The sequence below is a fragment of the Stegostoma tigrinum genome, chromosome 10 (genome assembly GCF_030684315.1).
Source record: "Stegostoma tigrinum isolate sSteTig4 chromosome 10, sSteTig4.hap1, whole genome shotgun sequence".
NCBI classification, from domain to species: Eukaryota; Metazoa; Chordata; class Chondrichthyes; order Orectolobiformes; family Stegostomatidae; genus Stegostoma; species Stegostoma tigrinum.
In genome coordinates this window covers 69,481,324-69,498,108 of record NC_081363.1, presented here as the reverse complement: position 1 = coordinate 69,498,108, position 16,785 = coordinate 69,481,324, and the positions used below count along the sequence as shown (strand labels likewise).

General features: G+C 41.5%; 1 protein-coding gene across 3 annotated transcripts in view; it reads left to right on the top strand.

The window, feature by feature from the left end:
- Positions 1–15,046: 15,046 nt before the first annotated feature.
- Positions 15,047–16,785, top strand: part of LOC125455573 (protein PALS1-like) — a 101,495-nt gene continuing 99,756 nt past the window's right edge. Inside the window, exon 1 of one of the 3 annotated variants that reach the window (XM_048537706.2) lies at positions 15,047–15,322. The gene's annotated coding sequence lies outside the window, so the exon portion shown is untranslated. Of the gene's footprint in view, positions 15,447–16,785 lie in introns of all 3 variants that reach the window. The other 2 variants (XM_048537705.2, XM_059649232.1) reach the window with 2 other exon arrangements.

Sequence of the window (16,785 nt, the reverse complement as noted above, 5' to 3'; positions counted from 1 at the left end):
AAACAGCATCCTGACACAATCATATGCATGGCATCATACATTGTCCCAGACACCACCACCATCACTGGATATGCCCAGTCCCCCAGCGGGACAGACCTAGCAGAGGTCGTGGCACAGTGGTAGATAGTTGGGAGGATGTTACTCAGGCAGTCTTCAACATTGGCTCTGGATCCCATGAAGTCTCATGCTTTCACATAAAACTTGGGAAAGGAGACATATGAATACCACATACCGTCCTCCTTTGATTGATGAACCAGTACTCCTTTGTGCTGAGCAACACTTGGAGGAAGCACAGAGGTGGCAAGGTGAAAAATGTACTTTGGGTGGGAGATTTCAACCAAGAGTAGCTCAGCAGCACTACTGATTGAGTTTTTTTGGGTCCTAAAGGATATAGCTTCTAGACTGGGTCAGTGGCAAGTGGTGAGGGAACCAGTTGGGACAAAAACACTTAAACTCATCCTTACCAATGTGAAGATGACGCTCTACTTTAATCAAGAAATGGCTAGAACCACTGGATACTGCAAAGACTAAATGTGCCCTGTCAACGTTCTGGCAATAGTACTGAAAACCTGTGCTCAACAATACGCCAGTCCCCTAGACAAGCTCATCCAGTACAGCTAAAACACTGGCATTTAGAAGATGTCAAATGTGTCCGGGTGTATCCCGTACACAAAACACAGGACCAATCGAACCCAGCCAATTACCACTTGATCATCAGTAAAGTGATGGAAGCCATCATCAAGAGTTCTATCAGACAGCCCCTGCTCAGCAATAACCTGCACACTGATGCCCAGTTTGGGATCACCCCCAGTCTTCAGCATTTATACCAACCTTGCCCCAGCTACAAAATCAGATCTGAACAAAAGGTCGCTGGCCTTGAAACATTTACTCTGCTTTCTTTCCATTGATGCTGCCAGACCCTGAGGTTCTCCAGCAATTTGTTTTTGTTTCAGATTTCTAGCATTCCACCATTCTTTAATTTTTGTTTAATATAATTTGCAGAATGTGACTAGTGGCATTGACAAGGATCTGTATTAGAGCTCAGCTGTCCTTCATATTTACTATTGACTTAATAACCGGATAGAAAACCACTCATCCAAAGTTGCCATTGACACAAAAGTTAGATAGCACAGAAAATGATAGAGATAGAAATTACATTACAAAAGCAAACCACAAAAGTTATGTGAGATAACAAGGTGCAGAGCTGGATGATCACAGCAGGCCAAGCAGCATCAGAGGAGCAGGAAAGCTGACGTTTTGGGTCTCGACTCTTCGTTAGAAAATGAAGAATCACAAGTTAAATGACTGGGCAAAATGATAACAGATTTGATAAATTATGAGAATTAAAATAGTGGTATCCACTTAGGGATGTGAAAGGGGTGTGGAAACATGCTTTAAATTAATAAAAAGCTAATAACAGTGGAGGCTCAGAAAACGTTGGTATTTGGATACACAGATCATTAAAATACCAAAGAATAGATACAGAAATAAATCAGAGGTGATGGAATGACAGCCTTCATCTCTACAGAACACAAAGATTCAAATTTCATTGAATACCTACAGTGTGGAAACAGATCCTTGAGCCCAAGTCCACATCGACCCTCTGAGCATCCCACCTTATCTATTCATCCCCAAACATTATGGGCAATATAGCCAATCCACCTAACCGGCACATCTTTGGACTATGGGAGGAAACCCGCACAGGCACAGGGAGAATATGCAAACTCTACACAGACAGTCACCCGAGGGTAGAATCGAACCTGGGTCACTGGCGCTGTTAGGCAGCAGTGCTAACCATTGAACCACCACGCAACCCATTCAGTGTTATACACAATCTCGGTTACACTACCTGGAGACTACAGTATGCAGTTTAAAAGGAAACATACTTCAAAGAAGGATATACCAGTTTTGGACAGGGCATAATGAAGATTTACTGAAATAATACTTCAACTCTTACAGTTATATTGTGAGGCAAGATTACACAAATGATAATTTAACAAGATAAGAGGTTTTGATCAAAGTTTCCAAGATTTTGTTGGAACTGACACTATGGATGCACAGACTATTTCAACTATTCCATGTCTTAGATTGGGGAGCACAGTGTTTAAAAAATGGTGAATATTTCAGGTTTGGAAAGACTCCTAAATGCAAAAGGTAGCTAGAAGTTTGGAATGCTCTTCGGCGAGTGGAAATAGATCTTAGAGCAATTATTAATTTTAAAACGGAGATTGATTGGTGTGTTAACCTGAAACATTAGGGATACATGGAGCAAAGAGAAGTTGATTGAGACTACAGATCATCTACAATCTCAGTGCATGTTGTAACAAACACGAGAAGCTAATTGGGAACTCCTCTCCCAATGTTTCCAGTTCCAAGGGTTTTTTTTAGTATCTTTCATGCAATTAGCAACGGGCAACTAATGTGTGGTGTTAACCAAATCCCAAGAACAAGATAAATCAATACACGATGAGAAGATTCTTATGAATTACATTAATGAGTCAGTAATAAAGAAGACAGAAAACTATCAAAAGGGGTGCATAATGGTTGAAGTGAAAGAAACTGATAACTGTGTAAGCAGTGTCCTTGTAGTTCTTTGTTGTTCCTTAACAGTAATTTCTTTCCTTGTTGCTGGTTGTACGGATTGCAGATTGTTCAATATTGCTGACACATCACCTGATACAATTGGGTTTCAATAACTGTCTCTACAACAATAGCTTGCTCTGTCAAACAAAAACAATTATCTAATTTTGTATCAAGGATAGGTGCAGACATTAAATATAGGCGTTACATACACTGATTATAACAGTCATGTCTGCATTAATCTTAAATAATTGGCAACAGCATCTGCTCAACCATTTAGGAAATCCTCTGATGTCATCTGATAATCCCTTCTTCTCAGAACTTTCATTATGTAGAACACTTTTGTTAAAGGCTAATCCCTCAATTTGTTCCTGGGTGTGGGGTGTCGTTAGGTCTTTAATCCGTCTGTAAATAAAACCTTTGGAAATTTTTATAAAGTTATTGATAAATAACAAATAAAATAAAGCCTTGTTTTTATAGAGTGCCTATCACAACCACAAGCCAAAAAAAAAGTACTTTGTTGAAGTGTAGTCCCTACTGTAAGGAATTCAGTAGCCAATTTACCCACAGCAAGCTCCAAAGTGCAGATGATCTGGGTTCTCTTTTGATGGACAAATGCCAATCATAACACTAGAGCTAACTCCAAAACAAACAGAAAAAGTGTTGGAAAAACTCAGGTCTAGTGGCATCTTTGTTTCCACAGTGTAAATATTGAGAGTCAATTAAATCCAATCTTTGTTTTATTTCAGAGCTCCAACATTCTCAGTAGTCCTGGGTAAATCTTGTTTTACTTTGAAATTTAGTTGCCATGGTATCTCTAACAACCACCCACAAAGTGCAGATAGGCCTCAGGTTGAACATCTCATTCAAAAGATGGCACCTCCAACACTATTGTATCCCCTTCATATGCTGCTGGTGCATTAGCCTAGATTGTTGGAAGGAGACTTCAGTCCCTATCCTTCGAAGGCAAGATCAATAGCCAATGAGCCATGGCTAGGACACAAGTCAAAAGTCAGAAAGAGGGAAGAACAGAAACCTAAAAATTTGTTGTCATTTCCCTTCCTATCACTCCATCCCTCCACTACCAAATTATTAATAATCATGTCACATGTAACAATCAGTGGCCTTCGTATATCACAGTATCGTAATAGTCTAGTTTTCATATTGCTGCATATTAGAGCACTTAAAGTCATTCAATCAAGACTGAACAGAGAAGTAGATTTTGTAGCTGATAGGTATTTCACCTGAAAACAAATTGAGTGAAATGCAAAAATTTACATTTCGTTAAAATTACATTCCCAGTTGCAAATTTGAAAACCTTAAATCAGCAGATTTTGAAGCTGTAATTGCTCAAATATGGCCGAATAGCAGCTCAACTCCATCTGTTTTTGAGTGCCTGCTGCACTGCTTTAAAATTCAGGGGAGCACAGTAGTCCCAATATTTTATCAGTACAACAGATGCTTTTCGGCTAGTTGGATTCTTATCAAACAGAAACACAGTGGGATACTTGCTTACATTAAGGATATGATATAACCAGTCATTGTAGAAGAAGAAGATAACAAAGAAAAATCAAAAGAATACTGATTAGTTGGCACCAACATTGACTTTCTAATGCTTAAAGAATGTTGGAGGCAGGGAAGTTTGTGCATCTCTTTTTGTTGCTTGCAACGTTTTAAGTCCCTTGCAACAGTCAAGAGTAGCACAGTCATCCTGAGTTTTCATTTCAAATACACGGGCCAGAAAAAGTGGCAGGGGAATAAAAAGTGAAATTCTGACAAACTACAGGATCAGTTATTCTGGAGTGGAGAGAATGAAAAAGATGGTGTCAGTTTTGCTGCAGATATTCTAAACTTACTTTATTCCAACATCTCAAATCACAAGCACAAAATTTTGCACAATGGTGGAGAAATCAGGGAATTTGCAATGGAATGCAGACTCGGAATGCATTATTGGACACAAACGTAGTCGAGTCCCAGACACAAGAAAATTGTATCCTTTTCAGTCTGGAAGAAAGCAGCAAATTAAAGGCTTGGCTTGTTTCAGTGTATAGCGAATTGAATGACTATGTTGCCAAGAGACAGAATGTGGAATTCTAATACTACAGTGGACTACAGCAGGACTGACAACAAGATAAGAATTTTTGAAATCCATTGACTGATATGCACAACTGAGAATGGAATTCTCTGACAGATACAAGAGCTTGGGTGGGTATCTAAGGAAACATTTCCACAATCCACTTCACATCTGAGATATATGGCATTGGAAAGTGTTTGAATTTCATTACAAATTTGTTGAATCCAGTGCTCTTATATAAAGCTTGCACTTCTGTTTTTAAATCATTGAATGTAAACCAGTTCCTTAATTTCCACAGTTAAACAAAAAATTCCCATTCCACGTCTTTCTGTTCCTGAGTGTCCAAGTAGATACTGAAAATTCACGACCATAGTGTACATACAAGGAACAGTCATGTTAAGACTAAAGGGCACTGCTCTATTATTTACATTCTTCCTCCTTCCAGTTTTGATGGCATGAATTATTAAAATGAGGAAAGCACTAGCTGACCCATTAATACCTTGCTTTCACAAACCTGTCTGAATTTACCATTTCACAGATTTAATCCAATTTATTTAATCTCCCGAGGGCAACACTAACCACAATTTAATTTTTGAACATAAAAGCTTTCATTTCTTTTTCTGATTTCCCGAAGATAATGTCAAATCTCCCCAACTGTATTTTATAACCAACATCATTCAACAAGCTTACACTCCCTGAATGTCTTTTCCAAGATCCAAAATTATATAGGATTGTTCCTCACAGTATTGGTTTTAAGCAATTACTCATTTCGCAAAAACTATTTTCCAGGATCATGACTCTGCTAGGAATCTTCTTTGGAAGTCAACTTAGGATTTTTCATCCTAATTGTGGCTTGAATATTTATTGAACATTGGATCACAGATTATGGTGTAGAAAAAGGTTACAAGGAAATGTGACAGCTGTTCAAAGTAAGAACGATTTTGAAAGAGTAAATAAAAAGGAGGTTCTTTGGAAAGACTAAAAAGGTTAATAAGATATGGATTTAATGTGAATGGAACAAGACACATAAGTAGTGATATAAATCTTTACTATACATGTGATTAAAATTTGAAATACACTGCCCGATCAGGTGATACATATTGATTCAGTAGCAGCCTTCAAAAAGGAAAATAGATAACAATTAGAAGAAAATTGTAGCGATACAAGAGCAGAGAAATAGAACTAACCAGTTTTTTTTCCCAAAACAGCTGAAGTACTCAGTAGGCAAGCGTGGCTTTGTTCTGTGACATAGTATTCTTTGATATCCTACGATAAACACCAGACTATAAAAATGGTTCTTAAAAATGTCACAAGTTACATCTTAAAACACTGTGACAAAGTTAAACATTTCTTCCACATGCTTCAAGCTTTTATGGCCTTTAACAAAGTTAACCACACAATCATTTCTGATATCACCCAGCTAACTCATGGGGTTCGAGTCTGACTTTACAATCATGGCCAGAATATCATCCGCAAGAGCTTCTCTTTCTGTTCATATATCTTGACCTTTGTTGACCCTGAGGACCTACCCTTGCACCAGTCACCCCAAAACCCCACCCAATCCAGCAATTTTCAATCTACATGCTGTGAATCAATGACATCAGAAAACAGCCTCAGCTTTTGCGGGCACACAGATTACATTATTACCACTTCTCCTGGACTCCTCTGCAGTTGCTGAACTGTCACAATGCTTGTGTGGCATTCGTTTCTAGGTGTGCAGTAATTTCTTCCAATTAAATAATGCAAGACTGAAACCATTACCTTTGATCCCTCACAAATCTGGTTCCCTAGGTACTGGCAATGTCTCAATTTCTGTTAACTGTCGAGACCAATCTGGCTTGTTCAAATATTTGAGCCGAAGATGGGTTTCAACCAGTGCTGATATCCACACTAAAATTATCACCTATTTATCCTCGAATGCTACCCAAAGACACCCTTGGCTCAGCTCCTCTCCTGGTAAGTCACATAGCCATATCTTGACCACCTCAAGATTGGAGTATTTTAATGCATTCCTGACCATTTCCCACATTCAACCCACTGAAACTTGAAATCATCTAAGTTTCTGCTATTGTGACCTTTCTCTTTCATCAAATCCCATGGACACATAATTCCCGTACTTGTTGACTCCCTATTAAGTAATTGCAATTTTTGATTGTAAAATTGTTGCTCATGTTTTTCGAATCCCTGCATGACCTGACCTTTTATCTCTGAAATCTCCATCAAGTCTGCAAGACTGAAGTTATCTGAAATCATCTAGTTCTGATCTTTTGACTACCCCTAGTTTTAATTGTTCCAATATTGGTGGCCAGGCCTTCAGTAGCTTGGATCCTAACCTCTGCCTTTCCACCACACTTTTACGCTTTCCTCCTTTGAAAACATATTCCATGAAGTCGACCTTTTGGATCAAAAATAATCCTGTGTGACACAGTGTCAAATGTTTTATAGTGCTGTGCTAAAGATACCATGTAAATAAGTTGTTGATAATTCGAAATAATTTCAACTTCAATAACCTTGAATTTTGATCTTTTAAATGTGCCCTTCTCTCCAAAGAAGCCAAATCTAATATTGTGTGTTTTTGGAAGTTCTAATATGTAGGCCAATAATTGTTTGTTTCCCTAAACCATGTCAATCGGTAAAATGGAGAGTGTATTTTGGCATTATCATTGATCCAAGGACAAACAATATAAAACATTTGTGACACCTTTACTGATAAAGGTATGAAAACTAAATTAGCTAGTCTAATGAATAGGAGTTTCACAGGTTTCAGCTGTTTTGGTGTCACTTTTGTTTAGGATATGTGGCTTAGACTTTGAGAATGTATTTTTTTAAAGGTCCCTCACATGCAGCAATAGCCTCCTACACTGGAATGCAAGATAAAAGAACTTTGGCTATTGATCCTCAGACATCACCATATAGGTGACCCTGTAGGTGGCATCTACGCAACTTATCATTTCAATTTCCATGTATGCATTGAAGGCAGTAAGTTCACTATGTTGGTGATAATAGGAACTGCAGATGCTGGAGTATCCAAGATAACAAAGTGTGAAGCTGGATGAACACAGCAGGCCAAGCAGCATCTCAGGAGCACAAAAGCTGACGTTTCCAGCCTAGACCCTTCTTCAGAGAGGGGGATGGGGAGAGGGTTCTGGAAGAAATAGGGAGAGAGGGGGAGGCAGATCGAAGATGGAGAGAAAAGAAGATAGGTCGAGAGGAAAGTATAGGTGGGGAGGTAGGGAGGGGATAGGTCAGTCCAGGAAAGACGGACAGGTCAAGGAGGCGGGATGAGGTTAGTAGGTAGGAAATGGAGGTGCAGATTGAGGTGGGAAGAAGGGATGGGTGAGAGGAAGAACAGGTTAGGGAGGCAGAGACAGGCTGGGCTGGTTTTGGGATGTGGTGGGGGAAGGGGAGATTTTGAAGTTGGTGAAGTCCACATTGATACCATTGGGGTGCAGAGTTCCCAAGCAGAATATGAGTTGCTGTTCCTGCAACCTTTGGGTGGCATCATTGCAGCACTGCAGGAGGCCCATGATGGACATGTCGTCTGAGGAATGGGAGGGGGCATTAAAATGGTTTGCGACTGGGAGGTGCAGTTGTTTATTGCGAACCGAGCGGAGGTGTTCTGCAAAGCGGGCCCCAAGCACATCTCAGATGTCCACGTTCTTCAAGGACCGCAACTTTCCCCCCACAGTGGTTGAGAAGGCCCTTGACCGCGTCTCCCGCATTTCCCACAACACATCCCTCACACCCCGCCCCCGCCACAACCGCCCCAAGAGGATGCCACTCATTCTCACATACCACCCCACCAACCTCTGGATACAATGCATCATCCTCTGACTTTTCCACCATCTACAATCTGACCCCACCACCCAAGACATTTTTCCATCCCCACCCTTGTCTGCCTTCCGGAGAACCACTCGCTCCATGACTCCCTTGTTCGCTCCACACTGCCCTCCAACCCCACCACACCCAGCACCTTCCCCTACAACCGCAGGAAATGCTACACTTGCCCCCACACCACCTCCCTCACCCCTATCCCAGGCCCCAAGATGACTTTCCATATTAAGCAGAGGTTCACCTGCACATCTGCCAATGTGGTATACTGTATCCATTGTACCCGGTGTGGCGTCCTCTAAATTGGGGAAACCAAGCAGAGACTTGGGGACCGCTTTGCAGAACACCTCCGCTCGGTTCGCAATAAACAACTGCACCTCCCAGTCGCGAACCATTTCAACTCCCCCTCCCATTCTTTAGATGACATGTCCATCATGGGCCTCCTGCAGTGCCACAATGACGCCACCCGAAGGTTGCAGGAACAGCAACTCATATTCCGCTTGAGAACCCTGCAGCCCAATGGTATCAATGTGGACTTCACCAACTTCACAATCTCCCCTTCCCCCACCACATCTCAAAACCAGCCCAGTTCTTCCCCTCCCCCCACTGCATCACACAACCAGCCCAGCCTGTCTCTGCCTCCCTAACCTATTCTTCCTCTCACCCATTCCTTCCTCCCACCCCAAGCCGCACCTCCATTTCCTACCTACTAACCTCATCCCACTTCCTTGACCTGTCCGTCTTCCCTGGACTGACCTATCCGCTCCCTACCTCCCCACCCATACTCTCCTCTCCACCTATCTTCTTTTCTCTCCATCTTCGGTCCGCCTCCCCCTCTCTCCATATTTATTCCAGAACCCTCATCCTACCCCCCTCTCTGATGAAGGGTCTAGGCCCGAAACGTCAACTTTTGTGCTCCTGAGATGCTGCTTGGCCTGCTGTGTTCATCCAGCTTCACACTATATATAGGTCTGCCCGGGTCTGCATCCCTACTCACACGCGCCATGAATAGACCACTTGCGATAGAGCGACGATGTCGGAGTCCCATTGGTTGTAACTGTGATGTCCTTCCAAACATTGGGTTGTGTGCGAATGACAGGTGAAACAGGTTACGGTTGGTGTTTGGTTCCTGGGGGCGAGGGCATCGACTGCCTCCTGTACCCCTTGTTTCCCCACTGTCAGCAGCTCCGTCAAAAGTAATCCAAGTGCTTCTCGCTCTGTAAACGATTTAAATCAATGGACGTAATGACTCTGACTCCAGCATGTGCAGTTCTTGCTATCTCCGTATCACATATATAGTTAGTTAGGAAGTATAATACCTTCTTCTTGTACCAGGTGAAGAAAAGCCAAATGCTTGGCAAAACTTAAAAGGCAATTTCAATATTTCTGAATATTTTAGTTATATTTTATGCATATTTTTAAAAATATTACAGATAATATATACTGTTGTTACCACTCCATTTGGAGCAGTAACAGTATCAATGGTGTTGAATAATGAAATATGTTGGCTTTAAAAAAAAATTTTAAAATCACAGTTCTACATTCAAAGCATTTGTAGTTTCAATTCTCTGTCATCTTCTCATGTTTGAAGGATTCACAAGTCCATCTTAAATTTTTAAAATATGCATTGAAGAGATTTCTAGGTAAGCACGAAAGGCAGAAATAAGGACAGGTTGAGAAGCATTAGATGAAGGTGGATAGGAGGTGGTTCTTCTGGGGCATTTGGTCTGAATAGGTTTGTTTCCATACTGTATCCTGGAAAAAACTTAATGTAACACTGTGGCAACAGAGGAAGAGCTAGTTTCATTCATTCACTAGTCTAGCACATTACAACCATTTTGAATAGTATTTACTGTCTTTAACCAGTATAATGAAGGGGGCCCAAAATAAACATTGACATGGGGCATGTAAAACACCACAACCAACAATAAAGTTTAGAGAAAAGGTAGTTTTGTTTCAGATACTTGCTACATTAATGACATGAATATAATGATCAGTTGTCACTATCCAATTCATAATTGTCACCTGTAATGTGGTTGTCATTATGCACTGTAGGTCTGTACCAGCACTGTGCAGACCGTAGTGAACTTTGCATCATAGTTACTGATCACAGACTGGCAACTCTCATCTTATGGTTGTGACTTGTATTCCAGTGACTTGGAGATAGCTCAGCATTTCTATGTAAGTAACCACATACGGATCTTCACTCCTATTTGTATTTGACAAGAGTGTTAATAGAGGGAATCAAAGGCTCCACTTTCTAATCAAATTTTGTTCAAAAAAGCACTGGTAATAAAACACTGAAGAGGTTCATGAATCAATTAAAGCAATGCTGGGCTGACACACCATTAGGGAAAAAAAACTTGTATTTATATTGAAGGTTTCATTATCAGAGAAAGTCTCAATGCATTTTACAGCCAATAAAGTAGATGTGTGCGAAATGTAGCAACCAACTTGCAAAATGTAAGGTGTAAACATTTTAGCATGACAATAACAGTGACATTTGATTTTGTACATTGACTGACATTGGCTGTCAACATGGTTACCCGAATTGCCCTTCTAACTGAGTGATAAGGGAATTTCCATTGATGCTATTTTGTTTCAGTTCATGCAGGAATTCAAACTGTTGTAACACCATGCATTTTTTCATACATTAGTGGCCTCAAGTTACAAATTGGGATTGTAGAAGCTCCAATATCCTGTTCCACACATGGCTGACCCGGAATTTCTCCCTGATACTCACATTGTTTGGCCACATTGTGAACATGACTCCATTGACCACCTAGTCCTGAATGAGGGATAAACCCAGTGCTTCCAGCTCTGAGGCAGGATAACTAATCACTGCATCATTGACACCTCCCCACATGTTGCTATGGAATAAGAAGAATCAAATAATGCATCTTGTAAGATGTATTAAATACAACTATTTATATTCATTTTAAAGCAAGGAGAATTAAATGTTAGAACATAGAACATAACAGCACAGTACAGGCCCTTTGGCCCTCGATGTTGTGCCAACCTGTCATACCGATCTCAAACCCATCTAACCTACACTATTCCATGTACGTCCATATGCTTGTCCAAATGTTGTCAAATGTTTTCAGAACAATGAATGATGTTTAAATGGGCAAGGTGCTATTTCACAGTTTTATATCTGGAATAATCCTAGATTCAAGTTAGACTAGCTTCAGAACAAAATACTCTCCACACAAAGGCTTTGTATATTCCCAACACAAATGGAAGTTGCTGGAAAAACTCAGCAAGCCTGGCAGCATCTGTGAAGAGAAAATCAGAGTTAATGTTTTGGATCCAATCACCCTTCCTCAGAAGGTTCACCAGATTTGAAACATTAACTCTGATTTTCTCTTCACAGATGTTGCCAGACCTGCTGAGCTCTTCCAGCAACTTGTCCCTGATTTACAGCATCTGCAGTTCTTTTGGTTTTTATTTTGAATATTCCCAAATATTTATTAGGTTTGAAATAATAATAAATTAATTCTGTTTGAATTGATTTATTTCATTTTGAGTATCAATGAAGATCTGACCCATATTTTGGAAGCAGAAACTTTAGTAGTGAAAGAAAACTTCAGAGATGCCCAAAGTTTCAGATGAGGCAAACCAAATCCTCCAAAAACACTCAATTTTATATAAAAACAGAATAGTTATATTCTGTTATTATAGGCATGCTGGATAAAATAAACATTGTCTTCTTGTTTACAACAACAGGACTTTTATAAAAGCAAAAATACTGTAGTGCTGGAAAACAGATAAAAACAGAAAGTGCTGGAGAAACTTAGTGGGTCTGGCAGGATCTGTAGAGAGAGAAAGAGAGTTCATATTTTGAGTTCAGTTTGACTCTTCTTTAGACTTTTATTTGGTATTTGTGTTTCCCAGGTATTTTCCTGTGTGACTGTTTTTGGCATCCTGCTAAACTCAGTGAGAATTTGAGGTGAGGTGCATGAGAGCTGATGTGGGATGGGTGTGTCGGGATGGGGTTAAGGCATCACAACATATGCATCTAATTTAAAATTGCTTTTTAAAAGCCTCACATTTAATTCAGTGGTATTCCATGGGCTCTATTTTACTTCCTTAATTCATAATTTAGTGAGGAAATGGAGGATGGTTAGATGAAAATTAAACGTGTGATAACTTGAGCACAAGTATCGTAGGCTGGTGGTAATATAGTGTTTTTAATATAGCACGTTTACTCAATACATATTTTGAATATTAACATTATAATAGTTATAATAGCCTACGTTAAGAACAACTATCGATTTTAAATCTTTGCAATTTACAATTGTCTTACTTGATAAACATGCTAAATTTTGTCTGTGTCCTTGGTTGGTAAAAATTCGATTCGGAGAAGGGCAGATTTCCATAATCCGGGTAAAATGCGAATTATCTTTAGAAGTGGACTCTTTCTGAAGGGTCTAGGTCCGAAACGTCAACCTTCCTGCTCCTCTGATGCTGCTTGGCCAGCTGTGTTCATCCAGCTCTACACCTCGTTATCTTTTCACAAAACCAGTTGGGCAGGGAATTGTGGCGCTACGGCCCCTATCTCTGGGCCAGAATATGCCGCTTCGAGGGCCACCTGCTCCAGAACAGGTTGATTAAAGATATCTGTCAAACTGTTTATCGGGGAGCAGAAAACACGTAACTGCAAAGGAAGGGAGACTGCGCGGTGGAAAAGACAGTTGGACTCGCTTAAATTATTTTTTTTCTTATTCTTATGAATGGCGCTCTCAAGGTACCCACTTTTCACTGTAGTTTTACACCGAATACACGTGACAATAAATGATTCAATGATTCAAGACAAAACTTGTTACCCATCGTTCGAGACTGTGTGACAGACCTTGCACAAATCTTCGTCGCTAGTCTTAAATACAGTCCATCAAACCGGTGATAGCAGAGAACAGTTAAAGAAAGTAGGGTTATACCTTCAACTACACACACGGAAAATTGGATATTAGAATTTGGTCTTAATGCTTGTTATGCCCCCGAGATGCGTATAATTTTCACGTATCTTTGAAGATATCACGCTTACATGCATCTTCACAGGAACGGATTCTGTGTCCATGAAAAACGACAGGATAGTAACAACTTTTCACTCGCCAAGCGTGCGATCCACAATGTTTTTTTTTCTAAATCTCCAAAATCAGGGAGCTATTTAACAACCTAAGTCAACTTCGTCTATAAAATTTCACACGCCGATTCATAAACTCGCCAATAGCCTGTGCATTCTACAGCATTTTGGACTCGCTTTCATTTTTTAAAAGTTCGTCAAGGCCTACAATTAGCAGCGTCATTAGCTTATCGGAAGATGTAGCCAAACACTCAGAACCAGGGCGGGGGAAGTGGATTGTGACAAGTAATGTGGTTGGTAGGCACCAAACTGAAAACAGATGGGCGTGTATCACAACATTGCGCGATAGCGGGAGGGCAGCAAATCATTTACCCAAATCAGCTCATTGCACTAATTGCAGCAGAGTCTGGAAACTTGGCTGTATTTGAGGCAGATATTGATTCTGAGAATATTTTGTTGATACGAAACCTCCACCTCAGTTGTTTGCAATAATATTTGCCTTTGGTATTCAAGACACGGTGAAGTTATTTGTGGGAATGTTGGAATTAGTTTGTTCTCCCTGACGTCAACGCAAAATGTTGCGGATGCTGGAAATCTGAAATAAAAACAGAAAGTGTTCGAGTTCCCGAAGTAAACGGGACTCGAAACATTCACGTCCCTACAGCCAGATCCGAGTTTCTTCAGCATTTCATATCCTGAGTTTAGCCTTTCTGAGATAACAAGGTGTGGAGCTGCATGAATACAGCAGGCCAAGCAGCATGTTTAGCCTTTCTGATATGACTATCGACCAAGAGCAGCCCAAGCACTCTTGTCTTTCGCAGACGTCCCGCTGAAGTTGACCGTGTTCGGTATTAAGGTCGGGCATGGCATTTTTGTTCAGGCCTCAAACTGAGGCAACCTGTGATCTTTCCAGGGATACTTGGAATTGAGAATTGACACTAGTTTCTGTTTTTTTTCTTGCACCATGTAGCGATTCACCAGTGGAGGGGGATGGGGTGGAAATAAAGGAGTCGCCCGGCAAGACCGCGAAATAGTTTCAGAAAAGTGTTGAGAAGGCTGGCTCCAGTCCCAGGAAGGGATAAGCGGAGGTGCTGGGGTAGATCTGCTTTGCTTCAAGTCTGCAAGAAGACTGCGACAGTCAGGTGTTGTGATTTCCAAAGCTCCCTGAACTAACCCGATCCGATCGAGCCCCTCCTCCTCCTTTCTCCCCTCCGCCGCTGGGATCGCATTGCAAAATAAAACATTCCTGGCGCAGCTCGGGCTTTCACCTTTGTCTCCAGTGAGTGCGCGCGCGCGGCCGGGCTTAAGTTGGAGCAGGCATGCGCGCGCGCGGCCGGGCCTAAGTTGGAGCAGGCATGCGCGCGCATCCATTTCTCCCACACCCACCTCCACTTTCCCTTCACCCGAAACTCAACGAGCTTGTACCTCCCTCTTCCGAAGGGGGCGAGGTTGAGGAGCCCTCGCGAGCGACTGCGCGCACACGCACGGGTCGCGTCCTCAGCCAGGCACAGAGTCCGTTTATTTTTACTCCTCCCTACCCCCGCCCTCCCCCAAGAAAGAACGCACCGCTCGCGGCCGGAGGCAGTTGGAATCCTCCATTCGAGGTGAGGAGGTGTCGAACAAAACAAATCCAACAACCACCCCCGGCAAACACACAGAGTAAGGGGGCTCCGATCGTGAAGCTCCTTCGCTCACAGCCGAGTGTCTGATCTCAGACACCGGCATCAAGCCCGGCTCTCTTTCTCCGTCAACAGGTTAGTGGGTATCAACCGCCAGAAGGAGCTTTCGGCCGTTTTATTCACCCCCCGCCAAGGCGCAAGTTTGTATCGAGAGGAGCCTTTCACTTGGCTTGGGAGTCCGGCCTAGTTTGGGAAAGAGGTGAGAATCGGGTTGGCAAAGGAGAAGAAAAGGCAGGCGGCACGGGGTGGTGGAGGGAGGAAGAGTCGGGCTGGAAAAAAAGTTACTAGGAAATGTTTTTAGCATAAGGTCGAGTCCACGTAGCCTTCTCCCTCTGGTGCCGAAGGAACTCGTCTCAGAGGAAAGAAAAGGCAGGCTATTTTAGCTCTGTATTACTGGGTTTTGGGTGTGTTGGATTCTCCTTTATTTGTCACCGCCCGAGCCTTCGCATCTAATTTACATCCTCCCCGGCAAAGAAGGGAAACTAATTCCCATCTCTGGCCTCTAACCTTCTCAGTTAGGTCCAGCCGTCATGAAATTTTAACCAAGTCTTGTTTTCTAAACAAGTGTAGACAAAAACGAAGTTTGGCATTGTTGCGCGGTGGGATTGTTGGAATATCCTGGGTAGTTGCAGTTGTGGTGGAGATGGGCAGAGTGGTGCTTCTGGATGTTGTGCTGGTTCACAAGGTTAGACTGAAAATAATTCACAGCAGCGTCAATGCTGCATGATTTCGCCAGAATTAAAATGCAGTAATTCCACAAGAGATGTCCTTCCAGTTTAGAAACTCCAATTCAGCTTTCGGCAATTGGGTGCCCGGGGCGGGTGCTTTCGGTGTGAAGGTGGGTTGGGTGCGGAATAGAAACTTTGCTGGACGAGGGAAAAGAAGGGCAATTTAAAGTTAGTTGGATAGCTATAGTTTTAAACATTAAAATGAAACTCGGAAAGGACACCTCATGGACTAATTTACGATTCAAAATACCACTGATAACAAAGCCAAATGTGAAAAGCGTAACGATAAACTTAGAAACTAACAGGGACAAGGAGAAAATAAGCGTAAGTCAACGGTCTTTTATGACTATCATAAACAATGACAGGACGATCAAAGGCAGGATTTGGCGATTGAGGACCAGAAAGATCGACTTGAACTGGCAGAGAGCACGACTAAGGCAATTTACAAGTATTTGCATCTGTTTGTTAAAAATAAGAGACTGTGGTTTTAGAATCAAAATATATAAAAAGACGTATTTAAAAGCAAGCAGTTCTCGAAAAAAGAACAGCTACATCGTCCAGATGGGATGCCTGCCATATTATTGACCGAGGTACAGGTGGAAATTACAAACGCTGTAGTCGTAATCTCTCAATTTTGTATGCTGTGGGGCACTACCAAAGGATTTAACATGTTTAAAGTGGGATAAAGCAGCAATTATGGGCTAATTAGGTTAGCATCAAAAGAAGCTTTTAGCACCAATAATCTGGACAAAATTAAGTGATGTTTGGATCAATATTGAGTAATCATTTGAAGTCTGGATTTGTTAAAGC